The following is a 27,383-nucleotide window of genomic DNA, read 5'->3' as shown; positions in this document are numbered from 1 at the left end:
ATCTAAGAAATAGAACGCGCTTAGTGTACACTAAATTTGTTCTACACGTATAAACGCGTTTATAGCGCCAAATTGCATTTCACTAACATAAAGTTCACAACAAATCCGAGTTTTATCTTCAGAACGTCCAATGTTGCACGGTTAAACTTAATTAAAGCCGTTAAAGTCCTGCCAGTGTAGTGTCATGGCGAATCGAAAATCATAGACGAAAAAAATTATGCGTTTGGGTAGTTTATATATCGTTTCTTGCTTTTTTATTGATCCCCGTAGGAACGCGTTTAATGAGAACTAAGTTTTATAAAACGAAGTTGTGCGATTGGTGAAATCCTCCCTTACACATACTACTGAACGACGTACTACTGAAAACAAAATCAATAATTGCAGTATATTATTTTTATGGGAGACATGGACACGACCGCGGTTGAAGTTCAAAACGAAATGACTAAGCAAACTTGCAGTTGACGTCACATTTTTTTCTCCAGAAGGCGTTTTGCCACTAAAACTGAAAAATATACTGAGGGCCGCAAGAGTGACGCTTACGGGGAAGTGGGCTAGATAAGATTCTAGCAGGGTAGGAACGGTCTAAGTCCTAAAAGATTGCGTGTCCAAAATAAAAAGTGAGGCGAGATGATTTACTAGATAAATCTCACAAGATACATCCTAAGATATCTTATAATCTCACTGTCAAACAAAATTCTTAAGTAAATAAAGTTCACACACAATATAATCAATTTATCATAGCATTTACTAAATGGTTTGTTTGGGAAACATTGTTAAAATAGCACGTAATTTGCCAACAGTTATATATATTAAATAATCCTGCTTTTATCGTAGAAATAAAATTCAATAATATAATTTCGATAAAAATAAGTTAAGACAATTTAATGAAAATAAAACGAAGGGCTAATTTTTGATTTGGGACTAATTTGGAATACATAATCTCAAAACATGATTAAATAGATGATGGCGAACTGAGCCAGAGCCTCGCTGGCAAGCAAGCTGCTGCGAACGCAACTGCGAAGTTTACCGAATGATGCATGAGTTTCGGTTTCAGAAACTAAGGCCGATACTAGATTTTTTGGCCGAAACTGGCCGAAACCGAAAGTTCGGTCGGTCACTAAAAATTATTATGTTACGGTTGAAAATTGAAAATCAGCCGATGAAAATTTAATACTGCCGCTGCACTAAAGATGAATATGAATCACTTTACTGTAATAAAATTAATATTTTTACATAAGCCCCTTACACAGTGTAAGGGGCTTATGTAAAATTACTAATTCTTCGTTTAATAACAGTTAATAAATTTTCGTCACTTACAACAAAATGACCACATCAGTCCTTTCAAACTTGAAATATACCACCTTTTACCAAAATAACATATTTTCGCCAAATGTATCCATTTACAGACAATAAAATAGATTCGCGCCATTTTCGCCTAACACGGAACTAATGCAGCTATTACGGAGACAAATACCCGCGATCAGAGGATCACGATTCTGTTTCTACATTCTACATCGTTCGGGAATTAGCGATAACGAGTATAGTTGGCGAGATTGATCGCGCGTCGTTTGGACGTGCCGGCTGCCGACGCTGCCAAGAAAGCGCACGTCCGAGGTAATTTAAAAACTCCGAACCCCGATTCTCGTACTTTCATTGAATTAAAGTTGTGATAACGTAGAGAGCACGGAATATATAGGCCTACGGATATTTAAAGACATCCATTGAGAACCCGTAGTACAAACGTATTGTAGAAAAATTAATTTGTAGTTTTACGTTGTTTTAGAAATTTTGGAGTAGAATACAATCTCGTAGCTTAGTATAATGAGACTTCATCGAAAATAAATTTATCGAAGAAATATTTACTCAATTCCAAGTTTTAAAACACGACTAGAATAGGCGGCTAGCGTTTTGGGCCAAGCGTTATTCTCATTGTTATGTGAGATTGATTTATTTGTATTTCACAAAATATACATAATTTAAGCATCTATTTACGTTAGAAAAAAGTATGTAGGTATTGTGTAAGTGCAATTTCGTGCAACATGCACTGTGTCACCTAATTTTGTGCTCGTACATGCGTGACGTCACTGTTGCAACTCACGGACGTGACGTCATTGCTGCAGCGCTACGGACGTGACAGCTCAGCGCCAAAGTGTCAGCATTTTAAACGGGATGATATTATATTCTTGTTAAAAGTGAAACTTAATCATTGATACTAGATAACCCGTGAACTTCATATTACGCAACTCCAAATTTTTCTTACCGTGGACACATTTCCTGGGCTTCCAAAAATATTTCAAGACTAATATTTTGCAAATCGGTTGAGCTGGCCTGGAGTTGTAGCCAAGCTAACAATTTGATATATTATATATACTAGATGATGCCCACAACTCCGTTGCGTATTCTATGGTTGCGCCAAAAGACGTTTATCGCGCGGGGACTGTACTTTTTTTCGAAACAAAAAGTATCCTATGTCCTTTCCCGGGACTCAAAGAATCTGCATACCAAATTTCAGCAAAATCGGTTCAGCGGTTTGGGCGTGAAGAGGTAACAGACAGACAGACACACTTTCGCATTTATAATATTAGTATGGATACGGTATAGGAGTTGTACGGTTTCCCTAGCATTCAATTTCACGTAAACGAATTCGCTGCCTTCTATAGTATTTTGAAACATTTTACTTTTGTGCTATTAAAACAAGAGATTAGAATAAAGATTACTCGAGACCCTCCATAACGTTCATAACACCACTAAGTGACTCTCATCTTTTTCTCCACAAAATCCGCTAAAATACAAGGTGTTCGTAAAAGCTAGTCAATATTCCAAATTAATATTCATCGCGAGGAGCCCCAAAGCTTCGTTTCATAAAAATTTCCAAATCTTATGAATAAAGCAATCACTTAACGAAAAAACGTCAAAATGTCACTTTAAAATTTCATATTGAGTGTTGGATCAAAGCCCATCTTAAGTAATTACAAGTTGCGAAATATTAGGCCGTGTACATGCCGAAGACTCCTAAGCGTTTGGCCGTTTCCACACCGGTCAAAGTCTTCGAAACATTAGTCTGTTTACACACCTGCTGAAATCTCCGAAAGGCTGTTTACACACTGACCGTTATCGTTCATATTGGTTCTGTAAGCACAGATTTTTCAAACTTTTGCCACGTTTAAATTTATAACTAAACTAGACGACGCCCGCAACTTCGTTGCGCCAAAATTCGTTTATCGCTTGGGAACAGTATATTTTTCCGGGATAAAAAGTATCCTATGTCCTTTCCAGGGACTCAAAGTATCTTCATGCCAAATTTCAGCAAAATCGGTTCAGTGGTTTGGGCGTGAAGAGGTAACAGACAGACAGGCGGTCAGACAGACAGACAGACAGACAGACAGACACACTTTCGCATTTATAATATTAGTGTGGATTTTGTAACGCCTTGTATAGGTAGATCACAATTCATATGATTATAAAATAAATAAATAATAAAATAAAAAAAATAAAAATCATTTATTTTCAGACCATTGATCCGTAGTGTTATCCGTAGTGTTGACTTAAAAAACTATGTTAGTAGTACACTTGTATAATTCACAATTTAATAAATAATATTATAAAAATTAAAAAATTAATGCCCGTTTTCACCAACGACACCTAAAATTTAGGTGTCCCTTAAGCGAATATAAGGGGCACCTAACGCAAGTTTTGTTTTCATCGACGTTTAAGTGACACCTAAACCATTATAATTTAGGGGATGAAATGACAAGCCGGTAAAACTTAGGTGACGTATATTTTGATTAAAACAACCTATTATGCGATTCATCCGTCAAACCATTAGGTGACCCTTATTATTTAGGGGACGAATTGACGACCCCGTAACACTTAGGTGACGTATGTGGCAACGACGACGACGTTACATGACGGTTGCCTTGACAATGAATCTGTTATCGAATGGTCGTCTGATATTTTACTTGTAAAATAGCGAACTCCCATAAATATCTTCATATTTATCACAAACCTTCCTCTTTAATCAATCTATCTATTAAAGAAAACCGAAATTAAAGGGAACAAAGGGACATGTGGACAGAAAAAGCGACTTTGTTTTATACTATGTATACGCCACCTAAGAGTTACGAGGTTGTCAATTCATCCCCTAAATTATTGAAACAAAACTGACGTTAGGTGCCCCTTATATTGGGTTAAGGGACACCTAAATTTTAGGTGTTGTTGGTGAAAACGGGCATAAGTCTATGATTGACAGGTTCATTGAGATTTCATAACATGAAGTTCAATGAACCTGCCCACAAAGACCACATTATGATCCGTATCCTATAGTATGATCCGTAAAAAAAATTATAACAATCAGTTGAGCCGAATTAAAGTTAATTAAGTTGGTAACAGACAGACAAAAGACTGGGTGATGATGATATTGACCGGACAGTTATAGTCATTATTTATTTGTGGGGTCAGATCCTCTGCAACAATATATTTTACATTGACATTGTAGTTTAAGGGTTTAAAGGTTTCAGTTCACAGCGACCTGAATCGAGAGAATCAGCGACGATTATGGTGATACAAAATGCAAAATGCAAAATAAACTCATATAAAAATAGATTAACTAGCATAAATTTTATAAAATCGACATTCTTAAATATATTTTGTAAAATTCACAATGGCAAATGAACTTTTTAATTTAAATGAAATTGATAATATAAATATTGTTCATGCTATAGCATGCAATTGCGAAGAACTTTCCAGTTACTTGACCGTGAATGAAAATGATCTTTTAATTAAATATTTAAATAAATCTTTAAATAAAAAAATATACGCAGTATTTACTCTAATTTCGACGATTTCCTTATAACTATATCTAATCTATCTATTCATCCCGACATATTAATCCTGACTGAATGCCGAATAAGCCCATATAAGGCAATACCGTCATTGGACAACTACAGCTTTTACTGTACCTCAAATCATGTGAACCAGAATGACGGGGTAGTTGTTTATGTCAAACAATCGCTGAACCCCATGATTAAAGAGATAACATTGACACAAGCTTCTTGCCTACAGGTGGATATATTTAACATCACTATCCTATGCATTTACAGATCACCGTCTAATACAAATGAAGACAATTTTATAAACTCTCTCAGCTCTCATCTTGATTCTGTCAACATGAATAGAAACATCATAATAGCGGGTGATATAAACATAAATATTGCACAAAAATCTTACCTCTCTCTCTTCATTTGGCATTCTCGCTGGACATACTTTGCCTACTCGAGAAAATAGTTGCTTAGACCACTTTGTGCTAAGAATTAATAAATTAAATAACTCTGCCAATATCTCTATCTTAAAAACAACTGTAACAGATCACTATACTACTCTGCTGTGTATTTCAAAAACACAAACACTAAGCCCTACCGCTAGGACTAAAAGTAAAATGGATCTAGAAAGAGCCTTAATCGAATTAAAACAGAGTAATCTTTCGGATTTGATGAGTGAGAATGACCCAAATGTTATCACTGAGTGCTTAATTAATAAAATAGGTAATATACTTACGTCAAATACCAAAACGTTTAAAATTCCTAAATCTAAATTAACACTAAAGCCTTGGATTACTCCAGGTATTTTACGTTGTATCAAACATCGTAATAAATTGCAACAAGCAACACGTAGAGAGAGCCATAATGAAGTTTTAAGAGTTACATACATACGCTACAGAAACCATAATTGCAATAATATCATTAAAAAACTCAAGCGCTCATATGAAGAAGAATTGCTAAGTAAATCAATTAAAAATAATAAATTACTCTGGAACAACATCAAACAGATAACAAATAACAGAAAAACACATACTGATAATAAAGTACTTTTATCTATTACGCACAACCCTAATGAATAAGTTAATGCTATAAATACTTACTTTTCTAATGTAGGAGCAGATCTTGCTAGTAAGATATTATCCAATTCTTCCTTAAATTATAACACTACAGTAAGTAATTCCCCTACTGCTCCAAATTCTTTCGCTTTAATGAAGATCGACTTTGATGAAGTAAAGAATAATATCATGAATTTAAAAAAACAATAGTGCACCTGGCTGTGATGGTATTCCTACTAGCTTCTTAAGACTTGCAACAGGAGAGCTTGTTCCAATAATAGTGCACCTTGCCAATCATTGTTTCGAGAGGGGAAATATATAATAAGTAATAACTCCAGTTTTCAAGAACGGGGATAGAGACAATTTGTGTAACTATAGACCTATTTCTGTTCTTCCGGTGATCTCTAAAATATTGGAAAAACGGCTAAATATCAGACTTGTCGGTTACTTAGATAAATACAATTTATTATCTGCATCTCAGTTTGGCTTCAGACATGGCAGATCGACGGAAGATGCAGTTTTTTTAGCTCTTACTGAAATTATAACAAAACAAATTGATAAAGGAGAAAGATGTTTAGCAGTGTTTCTGGACTTAAAGAAGGCTTTCGACACGGTTTCTATACCTATCCTTGAGCAAAAGTTAAAAAATATTGGCATAAGAGGCACGGAACTCTCCCTTTTCGAAAGCTATTTATCGAACAGAAAACAGAGAGTAAAAATAAGTCAATATACTAGCCAAGACGTTTCAGTAACATTCGGTGTTCCGCAGGGAAATGTATTAGGTCCTACACTCCTTAAAATATATATAAATGATCTTTGTAACTTGAAAATTACTAATGCTAATCATTTCATATGCCGACGATACTGCGATTATATTTAAGAGGAAAAATTGGACGGAACTTAAAGCACTTGTAGAACATGGCATGAGACAAATCGCAAGATGGTTAGAAATTAATATTTTATCTTTAAATACCGCCAAAATACAATATATGTGCTTCAGCATCCTTAACCGCATGCAACCAGACTCGAACTATAGCATAAAAATACACACTTGCCAGCCTAATACACACTTACCATGTAACTGTCCACCTATGGTAAAAGTAGATAAAATAAAGTATCTGGGTGTTATAGTAGACCAAAGGCTATCCTATATAAGGGTTTGCCAGAGCCCAAAAGATACCCGATTGATGGGATGTTCTAGTATGTCTCTGAGAACAAATACTGGAATTATCCAGCGAAACCATAATAATCTCGGTCTGATATTGAGACAAGACTTATCGAGTCTGAGTGTTATAGGTTTCCGTTACAAAGTCATACGAAGTTGTCTTGTCTGATAATATATTATCTGATAAGTCTAATAATAATTAAATAATTAATATCGAGATAAGTCAGATACTGTTGATAAGTCTGATAATATCGAGACTTTGTCAGGTGAAATCTATTTAATGATAATATTAATAATCGATCGAAATTGAATCCATCTGCAACACTTATATTATCAGGAATATTTTATAAGCATTAGCTTATCTTAATTGTTTTTGGGGTCATTTAAAAACCATAATCTGTCGAATCCAAAGAGGGTTCACCTAATGTCAGTAGGAGCCCTGGATCTATCCGGATCTGGTCCGGTTCTATCGGTGTCGGTACTCCGAATCCACTGGTTTAGGAGTGGGAAAGCTTCGGGTTCATTCATAACCTGATCGACCCGTATATCGGTCACTTTTAGCTATATTTCCCCGATTGATTGCTTAGTGACCTCAAAAAAATAAATATTGGGGTAGCTTAATTGCTTGTTATAATCGACTATTTGTCGATAAAATATGTTACAAAAAATATTGAGGGTAGTAACTATCACGTTACGTAGATATTAAGTAAGTTTCGTTATACACTCGCGGTGAATCCCGAGTCCCAACATTGATGCAAAACTTATTTAATAATAATAATTATATACCGGCAGACATAATAAATTATAATCGTAGTTCTATATTTAGAACAAAAGGATCGCGCGGGACGCGCATTGTTTGTTGACTTATGAGACTCGCAGTCAATCTAGTTATTAGCTCAAAATAGCTGTTCTCTATAAAACGGCAAAGATATGTAGTTCTATTTATAAAACTAAGAGCGCGAGAAAACGCGCGGTAGTTGCTAATTTTTATTTTTAAATATTGTCGGAGACTCGTAGTCAATCCATACATTATGTTGATTTAAAAATATCAATATATTTTAAATTTAAATAGTAATTAACTCTCAGTTAACCCTCGTAAACCAGCCAACATATTATACTTCTATTTTTAGATAAAACATCGTCAGAGACCCGCAGTCAATTCCGATGCATAAGGATTGTGTTTAGAGACTCGCGGTCAATCCACACATTATGGCGGTTTATAAAACAACTCGCTGTTAATCCCCAAACCGGCCAACGCATAGTTCTATTTATAGAACAGATAAAACATCGTCATAGACTCGCAGTCAATTCCAATGCATATAAATTGTGTTTAGAGACCCGCAGTCAATCCACACATTATGGCAGTTTATAAAATAACTTAATATAATTAAACACTTACAGTAATTTACTTGCAGTTATTTACCCCAATCGGGCAAACATATAGTTCTGTTTATAGAATAGGTAAAACATCGTCAGAGATCCGCAATCAATTCCGATGCATATAGAATATAGATAGTGTAAAAGAACTCGCGGTCCAAACACACTGTACTTATTGAGTCACAGTTGCAGTACATGCCGGTTAATAAAATGATTGCAGTAATCACCTGCAGTTATTTCCCCCAATCCAGAAAACATATAGTTCTATAATTCTATTTATAGAACAGATAAAGCATACATAATATTATAGATTGTGATAAAGACTCGCAGTCCAAACACATTGTACGTTAAATTGACTCGCGGTCGTAGTACAAGCCGGCTAGTATTGAATATAATTGGCTCGTCTAGGCCTCGGTAGTGCCTGCCGTTTATTTAAGTATTTAATAGTACTTACATGTATTTTCTTGTTACATGATAAAATAACACTGCCTTTAGTTACTTACAACACTGACTCAATCATCTTAATAATAATAACCAATTTTCTTCTGAGAGCTGTCCTTTAGCATGGTTACTTAGTAAACGTGTTCGCGTTGCCTCGCGTTAACAAAGAATGAGGCACGTCGGAACGCCGTATGATCGACCGAGCGTGTAATTTTTCAACTTACCTACATAAATCTTTAAAAAAACGCGTATGCCAAGCAGATATACAAAGGTACTACTGGTTAATTATATATCGAAGAATGAAGCGAAGAAATATAATCATAATTATTTACCCGAAATGGTGTATTATAACTCATCCTAATTTTCAAATCATTCATCTTATATTTACAACGCTGAATCGGAACCAACAAACAAAAAGGTTTTACAGCTAAGCTAACTTGTAGCAGACATTTAAGAGCTTACTCGACTAAACCTGGACAAACAATGTCTTACTGTACAAACTAAAATTAACTACGCTATTTTATCTTCGGTTTTACAGCAGCTTAAAGGGCATATTTTGAGCGCCAGGGTCTCTGAATTTAAGACTTGGGAGCCAATTCTCAGGACTCGAATTTCGCGTCTAATGCTGGCTGTCTCACTCGCAATCATACATACATGCATGCGGAGAGACACCTTGCGTTTGAAGTGAAGTTCGAAGTATGAGAATTGTTCGCCGAAGTATTTCATTTAGTACATTGTAAGTTTATTGAATGTTCAAAGGAAGTCGGTCCTCTTTATGTTGGTACTAAAGGAGGTGATATTTGGGGTGTAGATTTCGTTTATGGTTGTATTATACGGGACCCGACATGTGCGCGAGGTTGTGTGTCTGTTTATTAACACATCAATGTAACTTATGTATGCAATGTAAAAAAGCTAACAGGTGATACGTGTGTGAGAATTTCAGTAAGATTTGAGTAAACCTTAAAAATTCGAAATCTTTATTCAAACAAGTATCTATGTTAACACAGCATATTTTTTTAATAATTATAATAGCCATAATAATATGTTCATTGTTCATCTAGAGTATATGTGAGTTAATTATTATTTATTATTACAAATTTAACTGACTCAAGTAGGCAAAAGAGTAAATAAATTTTCATCCACAAAAACAGCACAAAAAGCAAAGCAATAATAAACCTGCATCAGCCATATTTTATGAAAATTTTAATAATAGGAAACAATTTCTCATCTCCGGGGAACAAATTATCGGGCGTAATGTACCCGCGATCCTCCGATATTAAAGATGACAGGGCAATAACGAAATAGACGGGTAATTATTATATTAACGTCATTCATCATGCGCCTTTGATGCGTTACGTATGTTGTGATATCACTCGATATGAGTCCTTTCCAGCCCTAGCAGACAAGTGGCAAGCGATTATCGTAAACGCTAACAAAATGTATGCGATTTGACATAGGTCATCGCTTCGCTAGCGAATACTTATGTCAAATCCCATACATTTTGTGGCGTTGGCGTTGGCGTTTGCGATAATTGTTTGCCGCTTGTCTAGGCCCTCAGATCTACTGGGTAGAAGGGGAAGTATGTGCTCTAGGATACAGTTAACAGGTAAACTATAAAAGAAGCGGATTGATGGAGACATGTTATATTATATTGTGTCGACATATTATGTCTCATCTATAGTATAATATTATTATAATATATTTTACCTTAGAATACACACATGCATTTATAAAGCAAAGCTGATTGACAGTTCAACGAATACGAGCCAAAAATATTATGTTTTAGACAATATTAGGTATCTTTTGTCTTTTGATTTAGGTATCCAGTGAGAAAGGATTTTTTAAAATTCTATCATGCTAGCTGAATATGAAAATTAGGTAAAAGCACTTAATTTTTATAACATTTTCAAAAAATGAGTACATTTTATAAAATTACACATAGTACACGTGTACTGATATTAAAATAATATTATGTACCCATCCAGAACGCACAATGTCTTTATCTAACAAGCATTTTCCCAACGTCCCAAGCAAAGCGTAGTCATTGCTATTTTTATAAGGTGTGTATTGCACACAATTAGAAAACTTACAATCGTCTTCCAAACCATCTCACCTGCACGTGCAGACACATTGTAATCTATAAAAGAATCCCGTGCATGCGAAGCCGTGCTGTGCATGGCATGATTCTCCGCGCGTTATTGGCGGACGAGAACAGAATATTGTTCCTGCATCACGGATGTCTGGATGTGAATTGTCTTATGCAGTGATGTTATAAGTGATTTTAGTTGAGGAATATTCTAGGTGTATTCAAATACTATTTTTGAGTATATTTTATGTGCTATGTCCACATAACTTGGTGTCGTCATAGTAGTTACTGTAACGTGAACTCATGATTAAAATGAGTGATATTACTGTTTTTTATACTTATAATTTGGGAAATAGAAAAGAAAAGCAAATATTATGTCAACTGCATGCCTTGACTGATGAGTTCTAGAGTTTTTTTAAATCCAATATTCCCGTAATGGTTATAATATATTATACATATACAGTAGTAAATAAAACTTGAGAGGTGTCAAGGGACACCCGAATGGAACGAAGTTATTTCTTATGTTCAAAAAACCTGTATACATGAAATACACTCAAAAAATATTTAAAAAAATCGTTCTGTGTAGCCTATCTAGCCATTAAGTCGAACGCGCGATAAGGAACTTCCTTCCAAATTTATACTTTTCTTATTCGTTGTCTCTACATCATCTAAAAGACAGTTACAAAGAAAAGGCAAAAGTAAGTGTTGCAAGTGTCATTTTCCCTTACATTAGGTGGAGCTGGCCGCCCTCGTAATTGATAAATTGAGTTCCCCTCGTCCGCGATGTAAGTAGCGAGCTTAATTTAATATTATTGATAAAGTTACGATACGACTTTCAGAATTCCGTAGAATTTAAATGGCGCAGTCTAAATGACTGTCAGTCTGAATGATTCGAGCTAAGATAACTGTAGTTTAAGTTCGAAATAATTTGGTAAAGATAAAGAAACGTGTTTTAAAAAATATATATTATTATAGCGTTATTGATTCAAAAAAATATTTTTGATTGTATTATTATATTTGGAAGTTTAAAGTTTTAAAAAGTCCAATAATATTCAATATTAAAATTTAAAAACCACGAGTCGAGAATAAAATAACTGTAGTAAAATCTAATTGTGTTTTATTTTGTGAAAATACTAATAAATAAAATATTTTTTATTGAAAAAGGTATTATGGATAGACTTTTTGAACATCGAAACTATACGATACCTCCCAAGTCCCACCATAACGAAATATAATATTTTTAATTAAGCATTCTTGTGATACCTTCATTGATTTAAATGATAATTATTTATAGTGGAATATTTATTTAAAGTGATATTTTATTTTGGTTCAAAAATATAAATCTATTGTAATAAAATGTTTTTTAGTTTATTAGCTTGCTGTAGCTATATTTTATTTCCGACACGAGTAAATAAATTTAATTAATCCTTTTAATTTTAAGTTTGCATTTGAACTAAATATATCGTTTGATATTTTCCTAGAGTTTTCGTAAAAATTCTAAAATCTTTTCCTGTAAAAACTAGAAGTTTCAGTTCGATCATTATCGCTCGAATCCTGGAAATGTAACCGCAATGAAAAGACCGATGGTTTCAAAGATTTGTAAAACATTTGTCGTAATAGAGTACTCGACCTCGTATCTGAAACCTGATTCTACTTTTTTAATTCTACGATAATGCAACTTCGGTCAGTGACGTAACTATACGAGAACATCTGAGGCCCTGACATTTTGCCAGTCTGGCAGGGCCTAATGTTACACCACTGACTTCGTTTCTCGTATAATGCATGTTTACTATAAAGAAAACAGCATTTTCATCCTCGTCAAACAAACGATGAGATGTGGTAAAATTGACTACAAATAATGATCTACTTAGATAAAGTTGTTTAGACTAAAAAATAATTATTTTCGTACTCAAATTGAAAATGTCATGCCCGATGCTAGATTGTTATTTTTTTCGAGTGTTTTACTTGCACCCAATATCATATAAGTTGATTCCTAGGCAGATGGGGGACCTACATAGTTTGCTCACGTTACGTCAAACCCAGCTGACAGATTAAAATTATGGACCGAAAAGGCTTTTAAACTTTAATAAAGGTTGCTAAAAAAGGAACTAACGCCGACATCATACGGCCGGTCGGCCTCATAAGATGGAATATTGTTCTCATCTCTGGACAGGGGCGCCAAAATACCAACTGCTCCCTCTGGATCGTATCCAACGAATTGTTGACTGCCAATTGCCATAGTGTTTCAAACAGCCTGGACTCCTTGGAATTACGCCGAGATGTAGCTTCACTCTGCATCCTCTATCGGTGGCAGTCTTTTATCGTGCGATTTTCGCGGAACTTTCTGCCGCGCACTGTAAAACTCTGGAACGAACTGTCACCAGTATTACCAGCCTATACGACCTGCAAACCTTTAAGAAGAACGCGTATTCCCTCTTAAAAGGCCGGCAGCGCACCTGTAGCTCTTCTGATGTTGCGAGTGTCCATAGGCGACGGTAGTTGCTTTCCATCAGGTGACCCAATTGCTCGTTTGCCCCCTTATTTCATAAAAATAAAATAAAAATTACAAAAACTCCATTCTTGTCATGTGTTTCACTTTGTTGTCCTGTACCAGCTGTGCATAGCCCCCAATTATTAAGGATAACATTATACATGTAAGTATAATGTTATCCTTAATAATTGATTTACCAATAATAATAATTTGTAGTATGATACAAAACGCGCTGGATCGAGCAAGAAACGAAGTTCATGTTCAAGTAGAATCAGAGTAGCGAGCTCTCGTTCTAATATTTTAAAGTAAGCAGCTCATATGTTATCAATTTTCATCGCCTTTGAGACCAATATCGATCATATTCGCTGCAAAGAGCATTATGCGACGTCGTTATACTTTCTCGGAAGAGTATTGATGTATCAGCTGTTTATGGCAATAATAACGTTATTATGTACCATCAGAGAAATCGATTCGTGAAAGATGGCGGACCTACGTCACTTGGTTGCGTTGTACAAGTAAACACTCTGATTGGTAGATATTTTGACAAAATACGTAGGTCCGCCATTTGCCTACAATTTTTTTTTTCAAATTATAGAGAACATTATCTATCATTTAAAAACTATATTGAAAAAATATACATAATTCAAATTTTGAATGAGACTTTCCTTTGTCTACGCTTAGCCGCCTGTCTATGTTTATTTATTTATTTAAGTAATACAAATTATAACTTATGTCTAATTGAGAGTGTACCATAAACCTACAAGGTTTGTCTGGTGCAGTCTAGTACAGTCATGTGTGAGGATCTAATTGTTAACGGGCTTTATAGCTGCTGCCGCGACAGCAACTAGTACTAAAATTTTAACATAGGATATTTAAAAGCGTTCCTAAACATTTTCAGCCATTTTGTACGTTTGGTGCACAACGGTTCGCGCTTAACCGTTTTTTATAATAATAATATTATTACGTTGGCCCCAACGAATATAAGGTCAACATAATATGCGATATGTTAGTCGACCTAAGCAAACATACTTACGGCGCCCGTCGTGTCGAACACGCCCGCTGCGGGATTAACCCCACCCAACCAAAATATTAGTTAGGCTTTACAATAGATCTTCAGGGGCAAGGAAAATAGCTTCAAGAGAATGCATTACTTAATATGAGTTATGACTTATGATGACTTATGACCTCTTTGTCCATCATAAGCAATGCATTCTCTTATTATGGAACAAACAACGGTGACGCAAAAAAATATATTGCAGGCTTCGCGTCTCTTTGACTATTATAGTCAAAGAGACGTCATCGTCGAGTCGAAGAAAATCTTTAGTGTCAAATTTCATCTTCCAATATTTAATTCATAAAACCCCAAGCGGCCACATCCGGCCGCGATAACAATAGATAAGCTATTGTGTCTCGTTTTTCCGCGATCGAATGGTAAACTACTTGACTATAATTGTCATGTAGGCACATTAAGGATCGGTAGATGGAATTTAAAACTAAAGAAAACGGTCTTGAAAGACACTAAAAAGCAGTTTAATATTATGTATTTCGGGAAATCACCTTCTTTAGACAGGATTCACACCAGCTAATTTCAATATTAGATGCATACCTTATAATATTACGTCTAATACAAATTCGAGGTCATACTTAACTCCTTCCAGCATTTTTCTAATAAAAGTTCATAGTTGAAACGACTGTCAGCGTCGGATGATAACTTTACTACCGTATTCATACACAAAAGTACGGCAGTAAGACAGACAAAGGTACAAAAAGCAACAAACGAAATGACCAACCACAAACCCATTCGGTCGGAGCGAAATCATGACAATTGATTTCTTTTGTGTCCACAAAAATGTATATTCAAAAAATATCCCGAACCCTTTTCAATTGGTTTCAGGTACTACGGAATAATTCCCCTAAAGCAATCTATCGGTGACCTCACTCTGTTAACGTCATATCCTATCCGGTATTTTGAAGGGATCGCAACGTTACTTTTACAGTACACCCACCTCTATTTTCTTCCACACAAGGCTCCGAATCGCGTGGCGAGTGCAAAGATCCTCGCAGGTGGACTCGAAGAGTATTCTGCAGAAGAGATGATGGGCGTTTGTCTGGCCGCTAATTGAACTCATACTCGTATACAGAAACGTAATTATCGGAATGGATTACCGAACAATCGAGTTGCTTTTAGCTCTCCCGTAAATCGAATGGCACCAATATGTCGAAACAATTATAATCCTATTTAAATTGTTCGTTTTCGATTTATTTTTTATCGTCAACGGTTCAGGCCATCATCAACATCAACAATATCAACGGTTCGGTTCAGGCCTGTTAACTGCAGCAGTCTTCTCCATGACTTCAAATATTGGTGTTAGGGTTCATTCAGACCGCAACGCGACGATTTTGGTATTTCGGAAGACGTCTCACGCAATCGAAATCTGTCAATGCATTACAAATAAACCATTTTTATTTTTATTGTATTATTGATCTAACCCATCTTCTATTTCGAATGTGATAAGTGAATGTACTTACTCAACAGCTAAAGCCTTCATCTACCGAGTCAGGACTCAAGTCGAACCTGATCAGACTCATGTACCATCGAAGAAACTGATTCCTAGGCAGTTGACGGACCTACTGTGCTGTGATCTTTTGGATGGGTTTGACATAACGTGATCAAATTACCCAGGTCCACCATGTGCCTATAAATCAACTTCTCTGATAGTTCATACACAGGAATGCACAAAACGAGTCCGGTCAGGTCGGTTTGCATAGATCTGACCGGATTAGATCGACCTCTAGTATCCATGTGAAGACGATAACTTTTGACTGAAGTAGAGGGAGGAAGTAAGTTTTGATGGTTCCAAGAAATTTTGCAACGCGGCTTCATCACGGCTCTGTCACATCTAAAGAAGTCATGTCCATTGTAAATATTTACTAAGCGATAATACTTCAGGGCGTGTATGAGTCTCCTATACAGAGTTTGGTGTGAAAGTATTGGCGCTGAAAGGGTAACTTTTTTTCTTCTTTGGTATGGGAAAATGCATGACGCTGGGGCGTTTGCCCATACAAATTATAAAAATTTGCTCTTTCAGTGCTGCTATTTTCATAGTGAACTCTATATTATAAGGGACACATACAAATTACACACCCTAAAGCAAGGGTGGCCAACACGCGGCCCGCAGTCTGTTATACATTTTTTTAAAGTAAAAAAGTTAATACTAAAATTACCTTGTCATAGAAAAATTTGTCACTAAATATATTTTGTTCCTAAGAAAATTGTTTTATTAATTTTTCAAATATTGCAATGAGAAACTCTAACTAGAGTGCGTGTCAGATAACTCTGCGCGTGGCTGGGGTGTTTTCTTTGCTTATTACAGTATATTTTTTAGGGTTCCGTAGCCAAATGGCAAAAAACGGAACCCTTACAGATTCGTCATGTCTGTCTGTCTGTCCGTCCGTATGTCACAGCCACTTTCCTCCGAAACTATAAGAGCTATACTATTGAAAATTGGTAAGTAGATGTAGTCTGTAAGCCGCATTAGGATTTTGATACAAAAATGGAAAAAATATTAAAAATTTTAGGGGTCCCCATAGGTAGAACTGAAACAAAAAAAAATTTTTTTCATCTTACCTATACGTGTGGGGTATCTATGGATAGGTCTTCAAAAATCATATTGAGGTTTTTCATATCATTTTTTTCTAACTTGAATAGTTTGCGAGAGAGACTCTTCCAAAGTGCTAAAATGTGTGTCCCCCCCTCTCTAATTTCTAAAGTAGGGGCATGATAAGTCTAAAAATAATATATGATGTACATTACTATAAAAACTACCAACGAAAATTGATTTGAACGATATCTAGCAAGTAGTTTTTTTTTATACGTCATAAATGGTAAACCTTAAACCAATAAAAAAAAATTCTGCTAACCTATATTACCCTATGGGTGTGGGATATCTATGGATAGGTCTTTAAAAATCATATTGAAGTTTCTTCTATAATGTTTTTGTAACCTGAATAGTTTGCGAGAGAGACTCTTCCAAAGTGGAAAAATTTGTGTCGCCCCCCCTCTAACTTCTAAAGTAGGGGCACGATAAGTCCAAAAATAATATATGATGTACATTACTATAAAAACTACCAACGAAAATTGGTTTGAATGAGATCTAGCAAGTAGTTTTTTTTATACGTCATAAATGGTAAACCTTAAATTAATTTTCATTAAATCAACTGAAATATAAAAATAAATCAAAAACCTTTTAATTTCATTCAAATAAACCTTATTACTGCTGCGGAACCCTTCATGGGCGAGTCCAACTCGCACTTGGCCGCTTTTTATTTGTTCTAAGCTCTAACTGTTCTAATAGAAAAAATTAGTATCCGATTTTGACTGAGCGCAGACTTATCAGCTGGCGCGCACTACCGTAGTGCGCGCCAGCTGATAAGTCTGCGCACACTGCACAGTCAAAATCGGATACTAATTTTTCCTATTAAAACTTGCAAGTTTACATAAAATTTGGTAGTGCGGCCCGGGGTAAAATTCTAGTTCCGAATTTTGGCCCAAGTGTCGAAAAGGTTGGCCACCCTTGCCCTAAAGTATTATCATTTTGTTACACCTTGTATAATTCAATAAACAAGATTTATGGCTTAAAATATATTAGGGCATAAACACGCTTGAACTTTAATGCGTAAGATGATATTTTTCCTTCCTGCCATTTATCTGAAGCCATAGAAAATGATTTTTCCCGTCAATTTAGGTTATATTATTGGATTACTGGGAAACCCCAAAAAATATTTATATACGAAGCAGAGATCATTATCGCAATATCATATTTCAAAGTAGGTCAATATGTTCAACGCCAAACGATAAAGAGAAATAGTAGTGCTTTGATCTTTTTTGGATTAATATTGCTATATTAAGAGCCCATATGACCCTAACTTGACTACATTCTTTAACCTAGATCTCAAAATCTGTAAGGTCTAGAAAACTGATTTTTTGACACAAGTAACTTCAGTTCATAAAGATTAAATGCTCAAGACACAAACACGATTACTCAAAAAATGTTCGATAGTTTCTTTTTTACAAAAAACCTTGTTTTAGACACATTTTTGCTTGGATCTTCGAAGTTATTGATAAAACCTAAATTTGCTCAAAACACTTTTTTCATAATCATTATAGTTTGTCTTTTATTCAAGTAAAACTTACTAGGCGATGATTCCGCGCCGTCCTTTTTCACCTGGCATATGAAAGACGGGCGTGAGTGTGAAGAGACAAGGACGATGTTTGATTTTTAGAGTCAGGTGAGCTCTTAACACGACTTTATACACTCTCAATAACAGATGTAATAATATTATGTTATAACAGGTAGGTGCCTGCAACTCCGTTACGCGGAAATGCATTTATCGCGCGGCAATCGCTCTTTACCAAATTTCATCAAAATCGGATCAAGCAGACATACATACTTGATGAATGACGACCTCTATGGCTCAGTTGGTGGGCTGTTGGTAGCTCGACTGGGGGTCGCGGGTTCGAATCCCGTCGACGGAACAAAATAGTTTTAAAAAGTTCCTGGGTCATGGATGTGTATAAAATATGTGTATCATATTAAAATAAAAATCTTAAATGTATGTACCTATAGTATAAAAGTATTAAATATATTTAACGCCTCCGTGGTCTAGTGCTATAGAGCGCGGCTCTTGACTCGGAGGTCGTGGGTTCGATACCCGCGTTGGAAACATGGTATTTCCAAGTTTGGTTGGGACAATGTAGGCTGATCACCTGATTGTCTGACAAGTAAGATGATCCATGCGTCGGATGGGCAATGGGCATGTAAAAAGTCGGTCCTGCGCCTGATCTCTCGCCAGTCGTGTCGGTCTTTCGTCCCACTGGGTTACAAGAGTAAAGGAATAGAGAGTGCTCTTGTGTACTGCGCACACACTTGGGCACTATAAAATTACGCCCTGGTTTCAATGACACCGGCCACCGTCACCGAAACCGGTGTGGGAGCTATTATCTATACTAATATTATAATTGGGAAGAGTTTGTTTGTTTGTTTGTTTGTTTGTTTGAACGCGCTAATCTCAGGAGCTACTGGTCCGATTTGGAAAATTCTTTCAGTGTTAGATAGCCCACTTATCGAGGAAGGCGCTAAGCTATATTTTATCACGCTAAAACTAATAGGAGCTAAAAAAGAGGAAAATGTGGAAAAAACGGGGGAAAGTAAACTTCGTCCACGTGGACTTTCCACGTGGACGAAGTTGCGGGCAACAGCTAGTTAAATATATTTCCGTTGTCTGGTGACTGGTACCCGTAACACAAGTCCTTCAGGTACTTAGCACGGGGCCAGACTGACGTGGTGTGAAGCGTTCATAGATATTAATATTATTATAACACTAGTATGAATAGAGTTTCAAAGGAGTTGAACCCATTGTTTTGTTAGTTTTAATCGTGATTTTGGAACTAGCGAAAGCCATCAATCCATTATACGTGCAAATTGACTTCCAAAATCTGTCCGTTGTTTTCTAAAACACAATGCCACCGTCTGAATAGACGCTGATTGTCAGCAAAATTCCGCTTTGTTTGTGAATTGATAGCGTTATAACTTCAAATTTCACGATTTCCCATTTATACACAAATATGAGCTACGAACTTTTGCCTTTTGCTTGACCTAAGCAAATTAAGCCGATAAATTATTAATTATGAACATAATAGAAAATTGTTATTGCCCAAAAAATGTATTAATATTATAATATGTATTCTTTTTATAGCTTTATACTTTAAGCTTGTATATATTTGTATATTTTAGATTGTATGTTTTAGTGTTTAGATTGTTTCTGTATCATTGCATTAATTATAATAAATAGAATTATAAAATAGGTTTATTGTATAAATATTTTTTAACAATATTACATACGTGTTAGTACAAATATGTAAAAAAGTTAGTATTTTTGGTAATAAAAATGTTATAATCCATAATATAACATTTTAATACATTTTTTGTCATCGTGAAAAATCAATTAAAGATGATAAATAATCGGCCAATTGCGAGTCGGACTCTGGCACGAAGGGTTCCGTATTGTTAAAGAGGAAAAATAGGCCAAAATTTGTTTTTATAGTATGAAAGCCCCCTTAATTTTCTATTTTATTTAAATATTATTATTAATTATTAAAATAGACATATAACTAAGGCCTTTATGTAAATTTCAAGTGCCTAGCTCTTGTCATTTTTGATTACGACCAAAAAAAGGCCAATAAAATAACGTTTGTTGTATGAGAGCCCCCCTTAAATATTAATTTTATTTTGTTTTTAGTATTTGTTATTATAGCGGCAACACAAATACACAATCTGAGAAAATTTCAGAAGTCTAGCTATAGCGGTTCTTGAATTACAGCCTGGAGACAGACAGACAGACGGACAGACATCGAAGTCTCAGTAATAGGTTCCCGTTTTTACCCTTTGGGTACGGAACCCTGAAAGTGAAAATCACCACAAGGGAACATATTATATACCAGAACTGTCATAAAATCGTCGAATTTTTTTATTGAAAGTGTCAAGGATTTCAAACAATACAAATCGATGTAAAATTGAACAGCACAAAACAAAGACTGAAAGCTTCTTGGTATTTGGCTCCTGGCTGATGTCGTGACATTCCAGCGTTTGCCAGCTGCTGGCATGCCAGGCCGAGGCTTTCAATCTGTGTGCCACTCGATCGGCAATGTTGGCATTGCGTTTCACACGTTGGTACTACACTCGACGCGTCGATCCATACCTTTCAAACATCGCACTATTGCCAGGACGTGGTGCAAAGCACTGACTTGTAAATGTTATTCTTTGTCCTTATGTTCGTCCTTGTCCTTAAAAGGACTCTACAAAAAGACAAAACATTGAATTCTGATTGTGTAACTTTTTTATTTATAGGGAGGGTTTGTGCATAGAAATAATCATCAAAGAAGACTAGTTTCAGTTTAATGTTAGTAAATTCTACAACTGTAATGAACTGGATAAAATACTGGTAAAATTTTCTACCAATAATTGGACGTAGTTAAGCAGAAAGGATCTAACCCACACCAACACCAAAAATGAGTTAGCTATAGAAAAGAGGTCGCGATAGTCGATACTTTCGTTCCGCAACAAGATCCCACAGATAAACAAAGCTATGGTATTAATACATACACTAGATACCAACCCACACGTATGGCGAGTACATAATATAATTTAACAGAAACAATCCAACATGTTTGAACCTTTTCTGAGATATAGACATTTAAAGATCCTAGGGAAAAAATTATATAACAAAAGAGATCTAATTTACGTGGGTCGTTTCTAACAATTAAGTTTAATCGAAAATCATTTATTTTGACTATCACGAAAACGACGTAAAGCACTTGGTCCCTTTCTGTTAAATACTATGATTAACTCCGAAAAGATATCGCAAATCGCAGAAAGGATCTAAAGTATGTGGATCATTTAAGATAATATGCATTTGTAATTTTTTCAATATTATTAAAATAACAAAAAGGATCCTCTCTAATTTATTTATAGTGGATACTGGATATCTTCGGTGGGGTTAAATAAATTAAATTCTAAATCAATTGATTAATAATAAAAAAAATTAATGTTTATTTCCCATATTTTGTAATAATTATTTTGTTCTGGCAACATTGATCTGTCTTGTCAATTTATCAGTCGCACGCGCAGTCTTACGCGGAGCTTACGTAAAGTTATCGTATCGATATATTTTATTATAAAACGCTTATTCTCGTTCACGTCGTGTAATTCAAAGTTATATTATAAGTAATTATGAAGAGAATAGACCGAATTATCAAAACCGCTTTAGGCGATTTCAAAAAAGAAAGCTGTAAAGAGGATAGTGGTATGTTTTGAGGTTATTTTTATTATTCATAATAAAGTTTATCGGCATTTTACATAATATAGACTACATAGAATGCTTTGATTTTTAGCTGAAATGGAATGCCCCGTATCACTTGAGGCAGAAGCATGCAACGGCAATATTGATTTTCATAATAATTGTAAGTTGTTTGTAAGATATTTTATTACTGTGTGAATTGTGATTGCTTTGGTGACGGCTCACATTTACTGCCTATTTTTTTTATTCATTGGTATTTATGCTATGATGAGCTTTTGCCCGCGGCTTTGCTCGTGTTAAGAAGTATTATTATATACAAACTTTCATCCCCTATTTGAACCCCTTGGGGTGTGAATTTATCAAAATCCTTTCTTAGCGGATGCCTACGTCATAACATCTACCTGCATGCCAAATTTCAGCCCGATCCGTCCAGTGGTTTGGGCTGTGCGTTGATAGATCACCATGTCAGTCAGTCACCTTTGAGTTTTATATATATAGATGACGGACTAGACCAGCGGTCGGCAACACGCGGCCCGCGGGCCGCATGCGTGAACAACGTCTTACTTGCGACCCGTGAATGTTTTGTGAATGAGTTATATGTATCAAAAACAATGTTTTCTAATACTGCCAGTAGTTATCGCCACTTAAGTACGTAGCTGTTTCTGCCATTTTTAATAAAAACTTATTTCCTTTCATTATGTGTAGGTATGTTGAGCTTCTAGGGTTAATACGAGCATGAGGTCTGCGGCCCGCCTTTAGATTGTTTTGCCACCTTGTGGCCCTTGCCAACCAAAACGTTGCCGACCGCTGGTCTAGAATGATGTCGTTACAGTTTTTTTTACTTGATTGTGTGTAATTTAAAAAAAAGATCGAGGTGATTGAGATCAATTTTCGATATCCATACTAATATTATAAACGCGAAAGTGTGTCTGTCTATCTGTCTGTCTGTCTGTACTCTGTTACCTCTTCAAGCCTAAACCGCTAAACCGATTTTGATGAAATTCGGCATGGAGATATTTTGAGTCCCGGGAAAGGACATAGGACACTTTTTGTTCCGAAAAAATGTACGGTCCCCGCGCGATAAACGAGTTTTGGCGCAACGGAGTTGCGGGATCATCTAGTAGGATTCTATTTGCGATATTATGTGAAGCTTTAAATTATAAAACTTTTTAGTAAGTCCTGCAGACTTACTGAATAATGCTAGTCTAGACAAATTTGCTGATATTGTTGATCGGCTTATTCCAACTATTTTTTAGGGCAGTACTATCGGCTTATTCCAACTATTTTTTAGGGCAGTACTAATCTAAACAAGTATGCTGGTATTGGTGATGGGCTTTTACTAACTCAACTATATTTTTTTACTTTGCAGGCTATGTTAATATGGATTCTGGTTTAAGGACAGATACTATAAGTAATGTAGAAACAACGGAATTGAATTCACCCGATTCACCAAAAGCACCTTTATTTTCACCATTAACTCCGTATTTAAATACAAAAACCGTTTGCAGTCTAAGTGAATACAATTTTAATGACACGTCATCGCCGTTACGTCCAATGTCACCAAATACTTTAGAATTATTTCAAACGTTGTCTGGAGAAATTACTCTATCAGAAAATAATGAAAAGAAAGAACATAATATTAAGGATTTTGGTAGCGATACAGGCTCAGACTATGTACCCGATAGTTATGAAAATTCAAGTGATGAAGAAATATTGCCAACAGTTAGACAACAACAAGTAGTTGCTTTAGTTCATAGTACTCAAGGGGCACAAAATGATCGTAACAACGAACATAATGAACATCAACACCAACAACATACAACAATGATTATCAATAACAATAACTCAGACGTGGATAATGTGAATACACCCAGTAACTCAAACGTATATACTGTGAATACGCCAGTAGATATAATATCAACCGCAAATATACCTGATTCTGAATGTGGCACAATAAATAATATTGTACTTGAAGTCGAACAATCATGGGGCCGTCCAAAAAAGGGAAGGTAAAACGAAAGTTTCATGACCACACAATAGCTCAAGCTAAAGAAAGGAAGTATTTAAACTTACCATATTATTCAAATAAGAAATGTACGAAATTACCCTCTAAAACATTTCAAGATTATACCTGTACATGCCAAAGAAAATGCAGTAATTTAATTTCTAAAGAGAAAAGACAAGAAGAGTTCCAAAAATATATTTCATTGGGATCATATGAAGCCCAATTATTGTTTATAACCAGTAGTGTAAAGGAATATAACAAAAAAAGATCATACACAGTCAGTGGAAGTAAAACAGGACAAAAAAGAACCAAAAACTACTCAAGGATATACACCATATGTGGTATCGACGTTTGTAAAGATCTATTTTTAAATACATTTCAAATAACCCCCAAAAAAGTCGATATAAGTCTTAAAAAATTTAGGAATGGTGGCACAATCAAAGATAAAAGAGGATTAGCACAAGGTGGTTGGAATAAGACACCTGAAGAAGATATTAATTTCATTAAAGATATAATAGGATCCTTACCTAAATACGAATCACACTATAGACGGGAACAGAATGCTAATGTCAAGTTTTTAAAGCCTGATATGACTATACAGAAAATTTACGACTTATATGTGGACAAATTCAAAACTAATTTTGGTGATTCGAAAACTCCTGTCTCATTTGCTAAATTAAAACAAATTTTCTATAAGCACTTCAATTTACGCTGTAAACCATTAAAAAAGGATACCTGTACCAGATGTGACATTTTAACAAATAAATTGAAAAACACTGAGTCAGATGCAGAAAAAGAAAAATTGAAGTCTGAAAAGGAGACTCATCTAAAGAAAGCTGAAGAATTAAGAAAACATATGAAAGAAGACTTGTTAAAGGCAAAGACTGACAAAGAATTCGAATACTTGACATTCGATTTGGAAAAGACTCTTCCTCTTCCCCGAATTCCAACTAGCATTGTCTTTTATAAAAGACAGTTGTGGTTATACAACTGTGGAATTCATGCTGGTTCTAATGAGACTGGTTATTGTTATGTGTGGATTGAAGGAGAAGCTGGGCGAGGTGCCCAGGAAGTTGGCTCATGTTTGATAAATTTTATTAAAAATAAACTTGATCCAAATGTGACGGCCCTAGTATTATGGAGTGATTGTTGTGGTGGACAAAACCGCAATATAAAAATAGTATTAATGCTCAAAGCAATTTTAAACTCTCACGATACTTTAAAAACAATCACTTTCAAGTACCTTGAGTCAGGGCATACCTTTTTACCCAATGACACTGATTTTTCTAAGATTGAAACTCAATTAAAATTTTATGAACGTATATACACTGCAGAAGACTATATGCAAGTTATCAAAAGTTGCAAAAAAAAGAATCCTCTCCAAGTCACAAAAATGCTTAAAGAAAACTTTTTGTCCTCTAAAAATATAGAAAAGAATATTGTTAATAGAAAAACTTTTATAAATAAAGAGAAAACAAATTGGCTACAAACTAAAGTAATTTTGTTAAAAAAGGAACAAAAATATATTATTTACATGAAACAGGATATAAATGATGTCATATATCAGGAACTGAACATAGAAAAGAAAATAAAAGGAAATTCCCTTGATATAACAGACAAAGACATGACCATTTTGTGGCCTAGTGGCAAAAAAATAGCACAACCTAAACTAGATGACTTAAAATCTATGTTTCACCTAATTCCAAAAGACTGCTTAAGTTTCTATAAGGCTTTACAGGGAGACGAAAATATCATGGATGATTTGGAGGGGTTTGGAGGACTACCTGATTTTCCTATTGAACACGAATTTGAAATCGATAGTCAGAACTATAACGAAATTTAAAAGTACCAAAGTTAACGAAGAAAACAATTTATTTTATGAATAAGTACTTACCTTAGTATGTTTAAGTAGCTGTTTTTTTGATCTCATACTTTTTATTAATAAAATTTATTTAAAACCACATTTATTTTTATTTCGCCTTACTATATTTTATAATACAAAGGCTTTTTTTTGAGCAATCCGTTAGTTGGTACCATTTTGAGAAATATATTAATTTACTAGTACTATTGAAAGTGCCAATTATCAGAAAGGATCCAATCCCACATTTTCTATAATATCTCATAAAATATTAAAGTAAGCCTAATTCCATAATTAATATACTAAAATACATGAAAATACCCTTCGTGTGCCATTAAATCAGAAGCTGAACTCTACCGCATTCATGAAAAAATACAATGTAAACTTTAAAGTCAAATATCTCAAAACTAGTTTGATGTGGACTGGATCCTTTCTGCTTAACTATGTCCAATTAGGGTCGTGAGCCGTCAATAGCTTTGTCCACACTATGCACTTTCATCTTCAATTTTCGTCATCTTCTTTCATTCAACTTTCGTTTTGGCGCATTCAATGATTGAATGCGTCAACGACCGCAACGCCAACCTTGTCATTTTTGTTCAGTTGCAGTGTCTGTCAGATTATTGTAACATATGAGACGAGAACATTTTACCGGGTGGAATATGTGCGATTTATTTGGTCATAAGAAATTCCAGAAAAAAAGAACCAAGCGAATGCTTTGGATACGGTCAGAGCACATGCGTCGCGGGCATGCCTCACGTGCGCTGTTGACTGCGCTATAACGCATGCCCTTGATGAACAAAAAAAGGCACAGTGTGGACATAGCTAATCGTCATCGTGAGCGTTAGACGTCTTGAAAGTCTGTGAAATCCATACAAATTTATAAATGCATCTACGAGTAGCATTGCGATCTTAATTGACCCTTAATAATTATTGTAGTAGTATGTTACAACTAGACATCGGATTATATGCACGATCAAAGTGCCGAAATATGCATGCAAATATGCACGAAAAATGGCCGAAATATGCACAAAATATGCACAATCAAAAGTCACTTAATATTAAAATTTATTCTTTTTTTGAACAGTTATCCGGTGGTGCCGTTAATAAAAGCGCCAATTTTTATAATTTCATCAAATCCAGGATTTTTCATTTCTTATACAGAACCAATAATAATTTTTTACCAACATTTTCCGAATGCAATATGAATGCCCATGGAAGTTTATTAATAAATC

Source organism: Aricia agestis, chromosome 3, assembly GCF_905147365.1.
Source record: "Aricia agestis chromosome 3, ilAriAges1.1, whole genome shotgun sequence".
NCBI lineage: Eukaryota > Metazoa > Arthropoda > Insecta > Lepidoptera > Lycaenidae > Aricia > Aricia agestis.
The sequence above is the reverse complement of the archived record's forward strand: the minus strand, read 5'-3'. Positions refer to the sequence as shown.